The 6756-nt window shown below is 34.8% G+C and overlaps 1 pseudogene; it reads left to right on the plus strand.

The window, feature by feature from the left end:
* The first annotated feature begins 3797 nt into the window (after nt 1-3797).
* On the plus strand, nt 3798-4704 carry LOC106839010 (olfactory receptor 4A47-like; annotated as a pseudogene).
* Nucleotides 4705-6756: the final 2052 nt, after the last annotated feature.

The following is a 6756-nucleotide window of genomic DNA, read 5'->3' on the forward strand; positions in this document are numbered from 1 at the left end:
ACAGATATTTATCCCAAGAAAATATACAGATAGCCAACAGACACATGAATGGATGTTAAAGATCATTAACTATCAGGGAAATGCAAATCAAAACTACAATGAGATATCACCTCACTCACATCAGAAGGGGTATAATTAACAAGACCTGGAACAAGTGTTGGAGAGGATGTGGAGAGAAGGGAACTCTCATACACTGCTGGTGAGAGTGCACACTGTTGTCACCACTACGGGAAACAGTATGGAGTTTCCTCAAAAAATTAAGAATACATCCATCATATGATCTGGCTATTCCACTGCTGCGTATTTATCCAAAGAACATGAAAATGTGGATGTATAAAGATACATACATCCCTATGTTCCTCACAGCGTTATTCACAATTGCCAACACTTTTAAGCAACCTAGGTGCCCATCAAGGGAGCGATGGATAAAGAAGACGTGTCATATATACACAATGGAATACTACTCAGCCATAAGAAATGATGAAACCTGGCCATTAGAGACAGTACGGATGGACCTTGTTGGTATTATGCTAAGTGAAATAAGTCAGAGGGAGAAAGTCAAGTACTGTATGATCTCACTCATAATTAGAAGGTAAAAACAAGGACAAACAAATACAGAAAAAGAGACTGGATTGGTCTTTACCAGAGGGGACGTGGGGATGGTTAGGCACATATGTTTGGTGATGGGTGGTAATTAATCTCTGAGTGGTGAACATGATGTAATCTATATAGAAATCTAAATATATAACCATGTATACCTGAAATTTATATAATGTTATAAACCAATGTTACTGCCAAAAAAAAAAAGAAATTGGGATAACAATACTTGTTACTGTAAAGATTAAATGTAATTATAATGATATATGTGTATGTACATGCATATATATTCTAAAACAAGCATGAGATACACTTTTTGAGTACATTAAAACTGTTTCTGCATGTATGTCAGTAGTATGGTTTATTTAAAAACCCAGTGCATTAAAGCTTTTTGGCTTTCTCGGAATGTAAATGAAGTCTCTGCAGTGGGACAGAGAAATTTATAATCAAATGTAATAATCAACTAGCAAAATGGAGAATTCCTCAAGAGAAGCTCAGGATCATTGAGAAGAAAGTGGAACAAAATTAGAAAGTTGTGGGTCAGGATTAACATGATGCTTGTCATGAATAGATTTAAATTTAAAATGAGGTCAGCAGACATCTTGTAATTTCAAGAAGTATACTTATTTGGAAAAATAGGAGACTGACGGTGAAATAGTGATTCCTCAGTCACCACCACCATTTTTGTCTTCTGATGATATGACCCCTGGCTTAGACCCTGAGCCTTGATGAGTAAGTGAGCACTCTGTGATGATGGGAGTCTAACTTATATGAAAGGCATGACATAATGTAACTATTCTAAAAATATTTGTCAATTGAATTAATAAGTAAACACTAAACTTACAAAACACTTTTCTGCAATACTTCTCATTATTTTAGGGGTAAATGGCTTCTGATTTCTGAAATTAGTATCTACAAAAGAAGACTGAACTAAAGGAGATATAAATTCATTTTGTCTTGAGTAGAAAGTCTTAAGTAGAAAGAATGTGAATAACTCTAAGATAAATATGGGGAGGTAGCCTCACTCCTAGTCATTTGGTGTCTTATAGGCCAAGGAGGAAGGATTAGATTTTATTAGATATGAGATAGGAATCCACTATATAAGTTTTACCAGGGGAGTGATATTATCTGAGTGATATTTAAAGAGGATTCTTTGGGCTGCTTCATGAGAATAGATTGTTGAAGGCCAGAACAAAAGCAGAGAGAACTAGCAGGAGGCTACTGAAGTAGACCAGGAAGGTAATGAGTGTATTGGTAATGATCAAATTTGCAACATGTTTAAAAGGGAGAGTGGCTGAACCATGGCCAAGTGGTTAAAGTTCCATACACCCAGCTTTGGTGGCCTGGGTTCAAGGGTTTGGATCCTGGGTGTGAACCTACTCCACTTCTCAGCCATGCTGTGGAGGCATCTCGTGTATGTAAAACAGAGGAAGATTGGCAGAGATGTTAGCTCAGAGCAAATCTTCCTCACAAAAAAAAAAAGTAATAAAATGGTGAGTCAACAGGACTTATTAAAATATTATTAGGTAATCTAAGAGGAATAAAAGAGTAAAAGTCACTGTCAAATATTTGGTCTCAAATATTTGATCTGAAAAGTAACCTGTGAAGTGGTACCATTTAATTAGAAAGGAAACACTTAGGGAGGAAAAGATTTATTGTGAAAAATTAAATATTTAGTTTTATACATACTAAATTGATATCAAATAGAGATGTTGATTAGGTAGTTGCATATACTATTTGAAATTAAGAGAGAGATAGGGCAGAAGGCACACAATTTTAGAGTGCTTTACCATTTATATTTTAGGAAAAGGAGTAAGATCCAAGTAAAGACGCTAATAAGGAGATTTCACTGAATTGGTAGGGTATCTGGGAGAGTGATTATTAGGGTCACACTATGTCAGATGACACAATTATCATTCTATGGTGTCCTCCCCAAATTCATATGTTGAAGTGCTAACAACCAGTACCTCAGAATGTGACCTTATTGGGGAAAAGGGTATTTACAGGGGTAATTAAATTACAAAAAGATCATTAGAGTGGGCCATAATCCAACGTCACTGGTGTCTTTATTAGAAAGAAAAATTTGGATACAGACACACATAAACTGAGAACATCAAGTGAACATAAATACATTTATCTACAAGCCAAGGAAAGACGTTTGGAACAGCTTCTTCCCTCACAGTCTTGAGAAGTAATCAACACTGTCATCACCCAGAATTTGAATTTTAGAATTGTGATACAACAAATTTCTGTTATTTAAGTCACGCAGTTTGTACTAAATAGTTAGGACTGCTCCAGTAAACAAATACAGCTTTTGGTACCAAGAAGTGGGGTGAGTTCTGTAATAAATACCAAAAATGTGGACATGGCTTTGGGACTGCGTGATGGGTAGATGCTGGAAGCTTTTGGAAGTGACTGATAGAAAAACACCAGATTGCCCTGAAGAGACTCTTGGTAGAAATACAGATATTGAAAGGCAATTCTGATGAGAGCTCAGAAAGGAATGAGAAGCACTGTAGGCAGATAGAAGGCATCTATCATCCTAGAGAATAAGCATATCATCGTAAACAAATGTTTCAAGAAACAAAAATGCCAATGTGCTTCTGGTTGGAGTCTCAAATGGAAACAAGGAACATGTTATTGGAAACTGGAGGAAAGGTGACCCTTGTTCTAAAGCGGCAGCCCTAGCAACTAATGCAGTGACTTTGATCTATAGCCTTCCATTCATAATTTGTTCTACTAACTTTGAGTATGTAAATTATCTTAAAAATAATATGTAAATTATCTTAAGTGAGTCACAGTTTTACGACATTATACATTGTGCATCTTTTTATGGAATTCTTTTCCGATCCTCTCTTGTTCTTTCACATCACCTTCATATTTCAGTTAAAGAATTGCTTCCTCTGGGAAGAATACTCAGATCTTAGTTTGACTTAGATATTTCTTAGCATAACATGTATATATCATACTTATTGAATTGATTTTTAATTGTCTGATCCCATCATTATATATAAAATCACTGAGAGAATGGAATCGTATCTTATTTCTCTTGATAATCTCTATCTCTATTTTTACATAGATGCTCCACAGATATTTTTTGATTGATGAATAAAGATTAAGCTTATAATACTTTAAAAGATGTTTTTTCCTGTTTTGTAGATAAACTTCCAATATCTGCAATCTGTACCTATAAACACTAGATGGAGCCAAGAAACAATGTGACTTACTTTGTCCTCTTGGGCCTCACACAGAATCCAAAGGAGCAGAAAGCCCTTTTTGTTCTGTTTTTGCTCTTCTACATTTTGACATTGGGCAATATGCTTATTCTTGTGATTAGCACTGTCAGTAAGACCTTGGATGCCCTGATGTACTTCTTTCTTGCTAGACTTTCATTTGTGGATGTAATTTATTCCTCTTCTATTTCTCCCAAACTGATTTCCAACTTGTTCTGTGGGGAAAATGCCATATCCTTCAAACTTTGTATGCCCCAGCTGTTTACAGGTCACTTTTTGCTGAATCAGAGGTCTTTCTTGTGTTGGTGGTGGCCTATCACCGCTATGTGGCCATCTGTAAGCCCTTGCATTATTTGGTTATCATGTGGCAATGGATGTGTGTTGTGCTGCTGGTACTGACCTGGGTTGGAGGTTTTCTGTGCTCAGTAATTCAACCTAGTAGTATTTATGGGCTCCTATTCTGTGGTCCCAATGTCATTGATCTCTTTAGCTGTGACATGTACCCCTTATTGAGACTCATCTGTATTGATACCTATGTCACTGGCCTCTTAGTGGTGGCCAACAGAGGACTGATCTGCACAATTGTGTTCCTGCTATTACTCCTCTCTTATGGTGTCATCTTGAATGCTTTTAAGAACCTTAGTCAGGAAGGAAGACAGAAAGCCCTCCAGACCTGTGGTTCTCACATCACTGCAGTTGTTTTCTTCTTTGTCTGCTGTATTTTCATGCAGAGACCTTCCCCATTGATAAATCATTGAGTGTGTTTTATACAGTCATAACCCCAATACTGAAGCCACTAATCTACACTCTGAGAAATTCAGAGATGCCAAATGCTGTGAAGAAGCTCTGGAGAAAAAAATGTTACATCTCATAGTGAATGTTTGTCATTCTCCATAAAGAGAGTCATTTGACTTTAGGGCTCATGTTCTTGGAACCCAAGAGTATTCTTAAAAGATTCATTCGTCCCTTTCCTTTAAAACATTTATCATAACTATAATAAAAAATTAAGAATATGATTGTTATTAGTAACAGTTTCACTGCTATAATGCCAGCACTATAATGTCTTGTTTTTCAATTCACTTAAAATGTTTTAATGCATGTACAGTAGGGATTTGATGAAAAAATGTAGTAATTGAAATGTTTATGATTATACTGATTATTAATCAATTTATGCATTTATTTATTACTTTTTTTCTGAGACAGGTTTAGCTTTTAGATTCTAGTCTCTTTCATTCATTTTATTTTACTAGTTAAAATATTTCATGATATATATTTCTAATGTCATTTTTTCAATTTTAGTTACATTGCATATGAAATATTCAGCATGTAAATGTCTGCTTTTTAAAATAAAAACACAATATTAAAGAATATAAAAAATAGAAACCATGTGAAATTGAGTGAAAAATGAATCTGCTTTCCATCTCTCACTAGTGCTTCCCAATGTTCCTCCCCGGAGTAACCACTGCAGTCTATTTCTTAAGAATCTTCAAGTATTAATCTTTGCAAATACAAGGATATTTGTGCATGTGTGTGCATGTCTGTGTCTGTGTGCAAACATTTGTATTTTACTATTCAATCTTGTGAGGATCTTTCCATACCAGTCCATATAGGTAAACTCCTTCTCAGTTATTATCATAATATGTAACATTCCTTTTAATATTCCTAGAACTAGTGTATCCAAGACATGTTTTTTTTGATGTTTTTCTATGATATATAAAATGCCTCTTTTCTACAATAAATATGTATCTTTTTGAATATGTGTTCACAGAAATGTTAATTCCTAGAAGTATAATTTTTGAGTCAAAGGCGATATGTATTTAAAATGTTGATAGTCATAATTATTGCCAAATGCCATCCATGGGGTTGCACCAACTACATTTCTGCCCACCATCTTTGAGAATACCTACTTTTCCACATTCCCAACAACCAGTACTTCGTAAACATTTATGCTATGCGATGATCTGAATAAAGAAGTTATCTCATTTGTATACTTTAATGGAAGTTCTTCAAATATAATTTATTTAAGCATCTCTTCACATGTTTGAAGTTATTTGTAATACTTTGTGACTTGTCCATTAACGTTTTTTTCCTGTTTTTTTGAGCAAGTTTAGTCCTTAGCTAACATCTGCTGCCAATCCTCTTTTTCCTAAGGAAGACTGGCCCAGAGTTAACATCTGTGCCCATCTTCCTCTACTTTATATGTCGGGCCTGCCACAGCATGGCTTGACAAGCAGAGCCTAGGTCCACACCCACACCCTAACTGGTGAACCCCAGGCCGCTGAGGCAGAACGTGCGAACTTAATGACTGTGCAACTGGGCTGGCCCCTATTGATTTTTTTGACCATATTGATTATTTTCATGTTTACTCAGTCAGATTTATCAATATTTTATTTGCTTTTTGTAACTCCCTTAAAAGACTTTCCTTGCTTCTCTCTAACCATAATATTTTTCCATCTTTTTTTAGCATTTAATTTGTTTTAGCACTTTTGTGGTTTATTATTTTATATGACATTTTTTACCCAGCTGGTATTTATTTTGATATAGAAGTTAAATAAGGATGAAGTTTAATACTGTTTTCTGAACGAACTTCTTTTTAGTTACATAATTATCTTTTTATCGCTGATTCAAAATCCCAATTTTATTGTTTCTAAAGCCCCATATATACTTGCATGCAGTTCAGAACTCTATTCTCTTCCACCGATCTCTTCACTGTTGTGTCACTTAATATATGATATAACTGTATTTTGTCTATAATTCATTTTGATATTTGATAAATCTAGTACTCACTCATTACCCTTGTTTTCAGAATTATGCCTCTTCTTGAATATTTATGTTGCCAAAATAAATTTATAATAAACTAGGCTAATGATGAAAAAGTTTTGTTGTTTTCAATGTGTTTTGATTTGGGAAGACTAGTTTAGGAAGA

This window comes from Equus asinus, chromosome 17 (assembly GCF_041296235.1).
Source record: "Equus asinus isolate D_3611 breed Donkey chromosome 17, EquAss-T2T_v2, whole genome shotgun sequence".
NCBI lineage: Eukaryota > Metazoa > Chordata > Mammalia > Perissodactyla > Equidae > Equus > Equus asinus.